This window comes from Gastrolobium bilobum, unplaced genomic scaffold, assembly GCF_033153095.1.
Source record: "Gastrolobium bilobum isolate Gb01-03AN ecotype WA unplaced genomic scaffold, APGP_CSIRO_Gbil_v1 utg12420, whole genome shotgun sequence".
Taxonomy (NCBI): domain Eukaryota; kingdom Viridiplantae; phylum Streptophyta; class Magnoliopsida; order Fabales; family Fabaceae; genus Gastrolobium; species Gastrolobium bilobum.
The window spans coordinates 104,988-119,229 of record NW_026895837.1 but is presented as its reverse complement, the minus strand read 5'-3'; positions in this window follow the sequence as shown (position 1 = coordinate 119,229).

The window sequence follows — 14,242 nt, the reverse complement described above, 5'->3', positions numbered from 1 at the left end:
ATATAAGTCCTTGAAGTTAGGCCCAGTTAACTTATTAGTATCCAGAATAGAATGCAAAATGAAATTTTCGGCTATGACTCAAATGCTGAAAATAAAAGACGGGCTATATAGGTATTTCGTGAAATTAAAACCATATATAGAGACTTTTAAATATATGTGGCCTTCCTTCTATTTTTTCATAAGGACATCTGTAGTGAGCTAAGAGAACGACTAGATTCATTAGTTTCCGGCTGAGCCTGCAAAACTAACTTATCTAGTGGGTTGACCTGATCAACAATATCCCTATGCCTTTCCTTAGATCTTCAAGTTGATAATTCTTTGTCACTTAGTGTCACATCACTATGTAATAACCTGACATTATTGCCCTAAATGCATAGATCCGACTGAGTCTGTAAACTATACATCTAGTCATGCACAAACCATCATCCTAAGTGTCATACATTTCAAATGACACCATTACTAACGAAATGATAAGTCTTAACTAAGTCAAAGAGCACTACCATATAGAAGATATTTAAGTACCAATGATGAAAGGCAATCAAACGTGCTAGATAATTTTGTGAGAGTTCATTTTCGGTCTTATCTTTAATTGTTTATTTTATCTTTCATACATAATTAGATATACAAACTAACTATCATATAGTTCATTTTAAACGATTTGTCTTATCATGCATACTAGTCGTAGAGTGATCGCGTCTACTAACAACATTCATACTATTCATTAATTTTATCTCCTGCAATCTAAAAATGACGTAATTTTGGTGTTTAAGATTAAAAAAAGGATATTTTAATAAAATTTCTGATAGGAGAACACATGTATATACTTTTTATGAACTATTCTTTTGAAAATTATGTTTTCAAGAGTTATAATTGTTATGTGTTAGGATTAATATTTAAAAATTGTCAGCGGTTATAATAAAAAAAATTTGCAACCTCTTCATCACCGCTAGATTAACTTTAAACTGATAGCTCATAATTTTTTCTTCTCCCTCTTCGGTTTCACCATCTCTCACGTTCACTCATTTTGGGTCTCACCATCTCCCACATTTTCCCCATCTTTGCAGTCTCACCTCCTGCAACGAACACATGAATCAAAGAAAGGGTTGTGTACTTGGTATCAAGACACTTCCTAGAAATGGACCCCATAGGTTCACCACTTCGTCCATGAAGAACAAGTTACAATTTCTGGTGCGTACTATGTCCGCTTTTCGGATTATGATAGGCCTGAGCTCGCAGTTGCGTTTGGGGTGAGTGAGGACAAGATGTGACGCGTGGTTGTACATTCCTAAGGCTTCATTTGGTAGCAGTATTATATTTGAACTCCCAGGAAAGGTAGGTAGGGAAAATAGAAAACCTATGTTTGGTTGACCAAAAGTTAAAACTTTTCGAACTAAAATTTTTCCCGGATTTGTTTCTCCAGTGCAATTTTGTGTACGGTCACCATAAATGAAAGTCCATAATTTAGTTGGAAATCTTGCCTTGTCCGGGGAAGTAAAAAGTAAACAATGAGTTGGTGGACGGAATTAACCCTATGATTGAAAATCAATATGCTCAACCAGAAGCAATATGTCATTTAACATATGCTCAACCTGAAAGAAAGAAGCAATCCATGTTAGCAGTAAGTAGACATTGTCGCCAAGCACCGATGGGCAAAGGCAAAATGCAGAAAAGCCAGGATGATACTTCCAAGCGAAGTGTGATTACAGATCTCTAACCCCTTGATTTGAAGATGTAGTCGGCTCACACAAAAACCCAACTACTCACACAACACCCAGATCCCTATGAAATAATGATGACTAACGTTATTACGTTTTTTGAATGAAAAGGAAAAGTATGGTTATTTTTGTAAAATAACCACACATTTCCACTTGTACCGGTAGACTCTTTCAGCCCAATATGTTCCCAGAGAGGGAGTAAGATCACTATATGGGTATGGTGACTAGCACAGGTACAGACCAAGCTAATCAGCCAAGCCCTAAGTATTAAGCGGGAAAGGGTTAGGTGTGTGATGTGTATATGCTGTAGAATAAGGGCAGAGTAACTATATCGTAGATGCCCCCTTGGTGGTAAAATAGGGGGTACTTATAGGAGTGGGGAGAGTCCATTTCGCGCGGGTAGGTGTGGAGAGTCAACTCTTCTTGGGAAGGGTCGGATCTTCTGCTTGGGCGATCGCCGCAGGGACAGCTCCTGTCAGCGTGGTGGCCGCTGCTGTCTTCGCCCTGCAAGAGGATATCTTCTACTTAAAGGACCAGACATGAAATGTTTTCACTGCAAGGAAGAAGGTCACAAGATAATCAAATTGCTACAAGCTCAAGGCTTGGTTAGCTGAGAAACAAGAGGGCCAAGGGTCTAACAAACCTAAGGAAACCAACCCCGAAGGAGGCGAAGCTTAAATTTGGTAGGAGCAATGCTGATGAGGATGTGCTGCATGTGGGCAATGTTATTCCGCTTCAAGATTTTGGATATAAACTTTTTTTTTGAATAACGTGTTTTATGTTCTTGACTTTAGAAGGAATTCAATTTCTCATTCTTTTCTTGACAACAAACGATATTGTTTTAATTTTGAAAAAAAAAAAGGTGACATTGTTATTGAAAATATCATAATCGAGTTCATGTTGGCAGATTCAATGACAAATGGATTGCGACCCATATTGTTCAAGGAACATGTGATGAATATGGTATTTGAGATTATTTTCATTCCCTTTATCAGTGGGAGTCACATTTAGTTAGTTTTCTTTCAGTTATTCTACACACAAACTGATGTCTTTTTTGAAGAATTGTTGAAGTTTTATGATTGATGATTATTGTTATTTTGTTATCATTTTTCTTTTGTCGAATGAGAAATATAATTGTCTTTAAACATGTTATGAAGTTTAAAGATATATAAGTGTCACTACTGAGATCTCATGTTGTACTGTGACATACTGGCTTACTTAAGCAAAGCAAATTCATGTTGTTTAGAAATTGCGGTAATGCGATTTCATATTGTTGAGAAATTGCATAAAAAAAAGTAATTTCATGTTGATTGAAAATTGCACCGATGTAATTTCATGTTGTTGAGTAATTACGTTGAGGACGAATAAGTTTTAGTATTTTACATTGTTGATCATGTTTTGGCACTAATTCTCACTACACTACTAGGCTTATGATTCATGAAGATGTAATACTCATTGTATGTGAGTGTGGAAGGTCGCATGTCAGGATATTTTTTGGTATATTGATCGCCATGTTCCTATGATGGGGTTATGTTGGATTGAATCATACTGAGATGCTGCTTTTCAAAATCGTGTCCACGTAAAATTATTTTTTAGTTATTAACCCGATAGAGTCATTTTTGAAATATAATAATTTTCAAAATAATATTAAACTAATTAATATAGCCCAAGTGGGAGAATGTTATTAATTTTCTTTTTATGTGGACAATATTAATTAATTAGTTTTTTATTTTAAAATTAATTAGATTAATGGATATTCCAATACTATTACTTTAACTAGCCCATTGTGATCATTAGGGGTGTTCATCAACCGATCCAAACTGATTCAAACCGCGGTGACCGAACCGAAAAACCGATAACCGAATAAACCGAAAACCGATTAAAAATCACAAATTTTAATTGGATTGGATCGGTTTTTGGATGGGTTGATGAAAACCGATCCAATCCAAACCGATCCAATATATTAATTTCCCTCTACCTACTTGGGTATTTCTCTAATCATAGCCTAAACATTTCTAAACCCAAGACCCATTAACCCATCAACTAAACCCAAGAAAAAATCTAGTCATATCTCATCAACAAAATTTTATCTTTGTAGAGTTTTATATCTCATTGCCAAAATTAAAAAAAGTATATTATAATTTACTAATGATTTTGTATATCAATTTTTTTTTTACAAAACCAATATATACAAAAGATGTTATTTGCACAATAATCATGAAATAAATTTTAGGATTTTCTAAAAACCGAAAACCGATCCAATCCAAACCGAAAAAAATTGGATTGGATTGGATCGGATTTGAAAAAAAATCAAAACCGAATGGATGATTATATAATCAAACCGAAGGGATTGGATCAGATGATTTTTGCTTCCAAAACCGATCCAATCCAGACCGCGAACACCCCTAGTGATCATATTGAGTTGTGCTTTTGGCATATGTTGTTATTGGGCCTAGTTGGGCAGCAATTTAGTGTGACTCTGGTTTCCATTATGGGTGCACCCAGTGAATACAAACTCTTTTCTGGGTAATTGGCTAGGTTCCCTCTTTATAGCCTATTTATATTAAGGTTAAGTCTCATGAACCATCATGCTCTCATTGCAAGAAGGCTGCCAATCTCTAAATAAGCGATAGAGAGGAAGACCCTGACATCTTTCCCTCATTTTCTTCGGCTTTGTGATGACTCAATAAGGTACACACAATCATAACTCTAATATATTATTATTTTATATTTTATAATCATATGCATAATTCATTGCTTTAGATTTATCATATCACTCTCAACAACACAAGAAGGTAATTTCACATCAACTATGGGGATATCCTTATCAACACCATCGGTAGCTTCCTCCATTTGCGTATCCCCTTTATCATATCACTCTCGTTCCTGCTCTTGAGTTTGACTAATGAGTTAAAAATTATTTTCTTCATTTGATATCAGAGCTATGCATATATGATTATAAGTCCCAATTTTTTTAAATATTAAAATAATTATAAATTTGCATATAGAACCTAAAGTTCATGATAAAATTCCGTTTGAATTTTTTTGCAATTGATCTTGAAAACCTTGGAGTTTTTATTCTACGTGATTAGAGTTTTCTAACCATATATCATATGCATGTTTTCATTGAATATTCAAAAAAAAAATTGAATTTGAATTTCTGGGTTTCATTACATGAAACTTTAGAAAATTTCTCAAATTATTTCAATTGATTTTAAAAATAAGTTTTTAGTTATCTATTGAAACAAAAATTGTTTCCTATAGCGAAGAAATTTCGTTCATGAATATATTGTTACGAAATATAGAGTTCATATTATGAAAGTTTCAATATTTATTTAAATTGATATTATTTCATTGATGTAAAACAAAATTTGGTTTGAGGGTTTTAGTTCCACCTGCTATTTTCTCACTGTTTTATGTTATCTTTAATACAAAAATGACACATTTTTGTGCCATAAAAAACCTCGACCCATAAGTTGAAAAATCATTTTTTAAACTTCCAAAATCTCTAAAAAATGGCTAAAAAATAGGGGTGTTCATCAACTGATCCAAATCGATTCAAACCGCGGTAATCGAATCGAAAAACCGATAACAGAATAAACCGAAAACCGAAAAAAAAATCGCAAATTTGAATTGGATTGTATTGGTTTTCAGATGGGTTGATGAAAATCGATTCAATCCAAACTCATCCAATATATTAATTCTCTGTACCTGCTTGGGCTTTTTTCCAATTATAGCCCAAAAATTTCTAAACTCAATACTCATTAATCTCTCAACTAAACCCAAAAAAATATCTAGTCACATCTCATCAACAAAATTTAGAGCTTTATATCTCATTTAAAAAAAACTATATTATCATTTATTGATGATTTTGTATTTCAAATTCTTTTTACAAAGCAAATATATACAAAAGATGTTATTTTTAAGATTTTCAAAAAATTGAGATACAATCCAATCCGAAAAAGATTGGATTGTATTAGATTGGATTTTAAAAAAACCAAACTGAATGGATGATTACATCATCAAACCGAAGGGATTGAATCAGATGATTTTTACTTTCAAAACTGATCCAATACAGACTGCGAACACTCCTATTAAAAATATGTTATTTTTGAGATAGATTATATTAAAATCTCATTAATTTGTTGTTTCTGGGTTGTTTTATGTTGGAAAAATCGCTAAAAAATCTGCTATTTTTGAGTTTAGACAAAGCTCCCGTGGCGGAATCCGATTTCAAGCGGGCTAACCTGTCAAAGAAAGAAGAAAACACTGTAATGGAAAAATCTCAAAAAATCCTAGGGGTTAGGGTGAGATTGTGAGAGAAGTCTCCTATTTAAATTTCTTAATAAAAAATCTCACGAAATCTACACCCATAGAAAATTCATTAAAATCGTTAGATTTTTGAATACCATAATATTGTTTTTTCATTGTTTAAAATCTTGATTGAATACCAACGGATTTTGACGAACTCTAAAATAATCTTTTAAAATCTTAATCGAATACCATGTAACTTTTTTCAATCCTTTAAAATCCTAATTGAAGACCAATGGATTTTTTTTGTCCAAAATCAATCCATTAAAATCCTTTGAAATCTCAATCCAATACACCTCCTAAAAATTAATTCAAAGCAATAAATCAAGTTAAATATAAAAAGATACTGACACAATATTTTTTAGTGAAAAGCTCAAAAGAGAGAAAAAACCATGTGCCCTAATATCGAATACTGAAATTTGATGGACAACTCCATTATGAAACTTGTATATAATTGGTTCTCTAGTATCCTGGTTTTATAGTCTACCCTTTACACAAATTCTCACATAGTATCCTAGTTTCCCATTACGAAATCCCAACCCTTTAATATTTCCAAACCCTATCACATGACACAAGGGTTCTCGAGTCGATCTTAATTTCAAAAGAAAAGAGATATACTTGCACACCAGTTTTCTAGCACAAGAACTGTTATCCAAATAGAAACTTTTAAAAAGGTCAAGAAGAATTTTAAAATAAAAATAATTTACCGCAATGCTTCTTTTCCTCAAGCAGACTGGTAATCTGAATTTTTATGAAGAATTATTTACTTTGCCAAAAAATGAATGTATGAAGATTGTTCTTGAGAAAGCTCTTCAATTGGTGCATAAGAAATAATTTTAATTTTAAAAATCTAATTATCTCTATTTTCTCTCTTATATTTACTCCATTCTTCTTTCTTTCGTATTTTCTCCTCTCTTTTTTTTTTCTTTTTTGTTTTCTCCTTTTATAGACCTATTTACAATAATAACACTCAACTCTCTCCTAAAAGCCCAAATTATGTGCAGAAGCTACTTCTGAGCAAGTGCAGGTCATTACTGCTGTCTTGAACACTTTCTGTATCTCTTCTGGTCAAAAGGTGAACCATGATAAAACTAAGATTTTTTTCTCCAGGAATGTTAGTCATGCTTTGGCCATGGATCTTAGCTCCCAGTTAGGTTTCATGAGGACGGTGGATCTTGGCAAGTATCTGGGAATCCCTCTTCAACATAGAAGGGTTAGTAGAAGGAATTTTAGTCATGTTCTAGATCGAGTCCAAGCTCAAATTAATGGTTGGAATCACGCAAGCCTTTCCTTGGCTGGTCGTATTACTCTTTCAAAGGCAGTTCTTTCAAATATTCTTGTCTATCCAATGTAGGTCTCTGTTGTTTCCCTTGGTGTTTGTCAAGATATCGAGAAGCAGATAAGGAATTTTGTGTGGGGATCATCAAGTTCTAGGATTCGGCCTCATTTGGTTGCGTGGGAGCAGGTTTGTATAGAAAAGAAATATAGGGGTCTGGGCTTTAGAAGATTGAATGATGTTAATAAGGCGTTTATCATGAAGATTGGTTTTGGTCTTCTTTCTAATCCAGATGCGTTATGGGCCAAGGTTCTTAGAAGCAAATATCGAGTGAATTCTGATATGTTTCCAAATGTTTCTGCGCCCCATAACAGTTCAAGTCTTTGGAGAGCTATTGTTTCTTGTTAGTCAAATGTTTTAGAGCACTCACAAATATTGATTGGAGATGGGAGGTCCACCAGATTCTGGGAAGATTCATGGGTTCCAGGTTGCGGACCACTTTCCTCCTATGCTCTCACAACCAACTTTCATCAGGAAGATCAAGTTATGGTCTCCAACTTTGTCTCTTCAATGGGAACATGGTGTTGGGAAGCTTTGCAAAATCTTGTTCCTCTTCACATCTTGGCACGTATAAATAATATCCCACCCCCTATAGAAGATGGTGGTCAGGACAAGATCATTTGGTTTAGGACGTCAGATGGGATCTTCAAGTTGAAGTCTGCTTTTATAGCAATCTCTAGATCCACAGATCGCGTTAGCACTCTCCCTTGGAACTATGTTTGGGATTGGAAGGGTCTTGAAAGAGTTCAAACTTTCTTGTGGCTTATGCTAGGAGAAAATCTCTTAACCAATGAAAGAAGGTGTAAGCGGCATATGGCAAGTAATAATATTTGTCAGGTGTGTCATTGTTTTCCTGAATCCACTCTTCATGCTATTAGAGATTGTGATGGAGCGCTGCAGGTGTGGAAGTTCGTAGTGAAGCAGGAAGCGTGGGCAGACTTTATTTCCCTTGATTTGCATCAGTGGGTGATAGCGAACATCTCAAATGATCGGTCTTGGTCTGCTTTGTCTCATTGGTCTTTATTCTTTGGGATTATCTCCTGGTTCATTTGGCGAGCTAGGAATAGGATAATCTTTCAAGGGACGACAGAGTTTGCTTATAATACTTATAGAGCGGCTATGGGATACGGAGAAGGGGCTATTTGGACAGAGAATGTATTGGGTGAAACTTCTCTTGAGCCTAGTTTGAAAAAGGAGAGACTTGTTTTATGGGTTTTTCCTCAAGAGCACTGGGTTAAGCTAAATGTCGATGGGTCTAGTATCAACAATGGAGAGGTCTCTGCTTGTGGTGGAGTAATTAGAGATCCATCTGGCAGGTGGCTAGTGGGTTTCTGCAAGAATCTTGGAAGTGGTAATATTTTAATGGCTGAGTTGTCTTCTTGGGCTCGAGATTGCTTGGAAGAGGGGTTTTCACTTTGTTTGGCTTGAAGGAGATTCCCTAGTAGCCCAACAGCTTATTAAAGAAGGGTGCAATCTTAGTCACCCAACATTTATTTTGGTTCAGAGAATAAAGAAGTTATTGACTTGGGATTGGAGGATAAGTATCATCCACATTCATAGGGAGGGAAACAGAGTTGCAGATTGGATGACTTCTTTTGCCTACATGTTTGATTGGTCCTTACAGGAGTTTGCCTCACCTCCTTTAGGCTGTTATGATAGGCTAAGCAGGGACTCTACTGGAGTGGCTTGGCCGAGGCTTTGCAAGTAGTTTTTTTTTATTGTTTTTTTTTTTCCCATAGTTTGTTTCCAAAAAAAAAATTGAAATTTTTTACCAAAAATCTTAAATGCAATTTTCAAAAAATAATATTTATAATTTTTTCAAATAAAAAATATGTAAAACTTAAATATCTTATTTTATTATGCAATGCAAGTTTAATCAAAATATTTGACAAAGAATATTTTATTTCTCTTACATAAAATCTAAAGAATAAAATCCATCTTAAACTAGGATACCAAAAAAAAATTTCATCTTAAACTTTATTTGATTTCATGCTTTTCTCTCTCTTCATTATATCTTTCATATCTTCTCCAATCTTCATGTAATATTCAATTATCTTGAATATTATTTTATATCAAAATAAATATTATTTTGGAATCTCAAACAATCCACGCAATAGTAATTTCAAGACAATAAATTATTATCAATTAAATTAATTGTAATTATCAAAAAATATTTTTAATCAATTAAACATTTGGGGTATAATAAATGAGAATGAATCCATTTACCACCAAAAACTAATTTAAACACCATTAATCTAACGATTATAATTTATTAAAAATTAATAATATTTATTTTGTCATACTTATTAATCAATTATTAATTTATTATGTCATATTTATTAGTTAATTATTAATTTTTAATAAATAATAATAGTTAAATTGATAAAATTAATGATGATTAAATTAACTATAAGAGTGATAATTTATTTTTTGATAAGCATATCCGGCCCTAACGAATATCCAGGAATTTTTGTACCAAAAAAAAAATAAAAATCCAAGAATTTGCCCGCCACTATCAATCTACGAAACCCTCCCCAAAACCCTACATCGTCGTTCCTTCTAGTTAGTTCTCAGTTCTCTGTGGTCCATTCCTGTCTTCCCCGAATTCCAAATTACATTTTCTGTTTGTTTCTCGGGAAATCCATAAACGAAAGAAGGCTTCAATTTCATTCCTCTTGTCCTGGTTCCAGCTTAAGCTTCTAATTGTAGGGCTTCTATCGGGATGTCGTGGGAACTGGGAAGGTGAGATTGTGATGCGTGATGTCACCAATACGGGTCTTGTTGTCAGTGATCGCATTGGTCGTGAAGTTTCGTCTCAGCTCGACCTCGAAGAAGCTCTAGAGGCCTCCCTCCAGATACGCCAGTCATCCTTACCTCTCGTATTCTTATCCCTTTTTAGGTGTTAGTCATACAACGGTATCCATAATCTTAAAATAGCAAAATACATTTCATCGTCATAATCAATTAACTATAGCACATCAAAAGCTCTTATGCACATACATTCAACATTTATGGTTCTACTTTGCACATAAAATGTTTGTGAAATAAAATAGAAGAATTCTAGTTTTTTCTTTTCTTTTTCACAAGTGGCAAATTGGCCGCTTACCCTTATATTTGGTTTCTTAACTGAATCTGGCATGTAATTCAATCCAAGAGCGTGACAACTTGTTTATGTACATCAGTATTGAAGATTAAAGCCCTTCAAACTTGGCAATGGAACCTCAGTTACTATTTTATAGACCAGCTCCATCAAAATTAGCATGTTTCTTGACCTTGGCAAGTAACAAAATGAATATAATACAAAATAATTAAATTTCTACAGTGATTAAATGAAGATCTAAATTGACATGTGACTTATAGCTATTTTTCTGGATCTTTTTATTTGTTGAAACTTTTACAAGAACATGAACCATGCCTGAAATGATGGAATCTAGTTCTATCCCTAACTATTAGTTCTCCAGTTTGCCATCTGGTGACAATCAACACACATTATAGTTTATGAGTTATATATGTATCATGTTATAGGAAAAAATTCAACTTTCCTACATACATATATAAAAAGTGGGGTCCGCATATTTTATTTTTTCTTTCCTCATTTTACTTTCTCTCTCTATTTTCTTCTTTCTGTGGGAAGAAAGAGAACTTATCCTACAACATGATAAGTTATTCTCCCATAGTTTATAATTACAAACTTACAAATACGTACTTGAAAATATAATTTGGGAAATGGGCAAGGAGAGGGTATATCCAATAAAAAAAATAAAAAAATAAAAAAATAAATAAAAAAATAAAAACTAAACATTAAAATCACATTTCTCGCCCTATTTGAACTCGTACGGGAAATCAAGTATCATACACAAGGTATAAGTCAATCCAACATAAAAAGGAATCCAGTATAAGTTAGTCATGTGATAAACCAATGATCAAAATCAAGATGTAAGAAACCAAATTTATATAAGAACTAGTCCTACATCAACCATGTTACACATTATCTTCCCCTTATCATAGGGAGGAGGATAAAACAGATAAAGAATATAGCTCAACATTCTTAAAGCCCTGTAATTTGGCTAATTAAGGCTAGACTAAACTAAACGATAACAATATTTCTAGATCTCATATTAAAAAAATCAAAGCTTCATTGGAAATAACTAGTTTAATCTTGGCTGTAATCAATCCAAAATTCTTTTATTTCATTGCTAAATCTAATGATTTCGTTTGAAGAGATTGACCAGAAAATGATAAAGAATGAAACAGGAAAAGCAACAAATGCAAATAAAAAGTGAATGAATCAGTAACGCAACAAACTCAGATGCAAATCAAAACGATGGATCACAAAAGCGACGCGCATTCAAATAAAATGAACCCCGAGCTACGATTACAGTAACGGTATGAATGCATAGACAACATACACACAATACGGAGGACGATCGACTTAGAGTATGTTTGGATCCTCTTATTTTTACGCTAAAAGCTACTTATAAGCTAAAGCTAATAAAAAGCTTAAAAAAGAAGCTAAAAGCTGTTTGGAAATTATATAAAAATTTTAGCTTAAAAATTATTTAAAAGCACATATTTTAAGAAAATTATATCTCTCTCTATCTTTATCACTCTTCATTTAAAAAAACACTCAATTCAAGAAAAACAGATAAGAGCTTAAGAAAAGGCTCCTCCTAGTAGCTTTCAGTTTTCAGTTTTTTTCTTCATTATAAAAAAAGAGCTTTTTCCAAAACCTGTTTGGTCTAGCTTATACTTATAAGTAGCTTGTAGCTTAAAAAAAGAGGATCCAAACATGCACTTAGTGAGACAGACTCTGGGGCAGAGACATCGATGGTGGTGCCGACAACTCTAGTAACGATGGCGAGAACCAAAAAGCAAAAGAAAACTCAACTACTATAAAAACAAATGAAAGCTAAGCGATGAAAGTGCGGGAAAAATAGCTTAGATAAACAGAAAATAATGTGGCTTTAGCGCATGAAAATTAAGTAGTAGCACTGAGAAAGAGAGTGTACCTTTGAGAACAGAGTGAAGCCAAAAGAGATCTGAATGGTGGAGAAAGAGAAAGTGACGATGATGAAAACTATAGCCAGCTCTCCAAACTCAAAAGGACTCTAAACTCGACTTGAACGTTTCATTTAAAAAAAACTCATAAGAGCTTAAAAAAAACTCTTCCTATGAATTTTTGATTTTTTCCTAATTCTTCTTCTGATGATCGATTCAACCTCTTATAAAAAAGAAATATCTTGGTTCTATTTTATCTCTTCAACAAGTTTAGTAATGAGCATGGCGATAATGAGCATAGCGGCCCTATTGTTTCGATGGAGAGAAGAACCTATGATTAGCTTTTCAGGAAATTTTCAAACGAACAATTTCAACGAAATCTTTCAATTTCTTATAGTATTATTATGTTCAACTCTATGTATTCCTCTATCTGTCCAGTACATTGAATGTACATAAATGGCTATAACAGAGATTATGTTATTTGTATTAACAACTATTCTAGGAGGAATGTTTTTATGCGGCGCTAACGATTTAATAACCATCTTTGTAGCTCCAGAATGTTTCAGTTTATGCTCCTATCTACTATTTGGATATACCAAGAAAGATGTACGGTCTAATGAAGTACGAGTCAAATAGAAGGATTCGAAGCACTTTACATTATTTCAGAAACCCAATGATTCAATCGTATGGATATGTAAAAGACAGGATTTCCAATCCTAGTAGGAAGGGGGATACTTAATTTCAAGTGAGTAAACAAAATTCTATACTCGATCTCATAGATACATATCGAATTATGTGGAAAGTCGTATTCGATGAAAGTCGTATGTACCGCTTGGAGGGAGATCTTTCATATATTTTGAGATCCACGCTACAATATGGGGCCAAAAAGTCAAAATAAATCTTTTAGCCCCTCTAAGTTAAAAAAACGAATTCTCCATTTCACGCTCATGTCACGACGAGGTACTATAGAACAAAAAAACCTTTTTATTATTATAACTTTTGTAAAATTTTGTTTGACCTAGAAAAGAAACTAAAAATAAGAACTCTTATACAGGTACCAAAAGAGCTATTTACTTGAGTAAGAAACTCATTTATTCGAGTAAATATTAATCAACGCTGTTTAAATAGAAATAAATCAATATATAATTTAAAAGTTTATCTTTTTAAATGATATAAAATTAAGGAGAGTTTATACTTACTATATTTTTTTTTATTATCTCTTACTACTAAATCTTAACTGTTGATTTCCGCTCATCTAATGATTATAATTTATGAGGTCACACATATTTATTAATTATCAATTTTTAATAAATTATAACTGTTAAATTAACGGAAATCAACTCTTAAAATTTGATAGTAAAAGACAATAAGAAAAAAAAGATAATAAATATAATATCTCCCTAATAATAATAACTCACTAATTATGAAAAAAAACTTGAAGACGACCACATACCTCGTTCAATATTTTGAAATGCGAAAAATGTTTGTTTTTTTAAATCATTTTAATTAATATTATTACTATTTATTTATTTAAATTAAAAAAAACCACTAACTTTCTTCCCTCGTGATTTTACCATGTATCTTTTTTTCTTATTTAAAATGAGATAATTTTGTTTACAAAAAAAAAAAATGACATAATTTTATGAATAAGGTTATACTTACTATTTTTTCCTTATTACAAAATCTTAATAATTGATTTTCGCCAATCTAGCAATTATAATTTATTGAGAATTAATAATTAATTAATAAATATGGTGCAATAATTTATAATCGTTAGATTAATAGAAATCAACGGTTAAGATTTGATAATAAGATATAGTAAAAAAAAATAGTAAATATGACCTTTCCATAATAATAATATTAACTGTTGATTTTTGCTAAT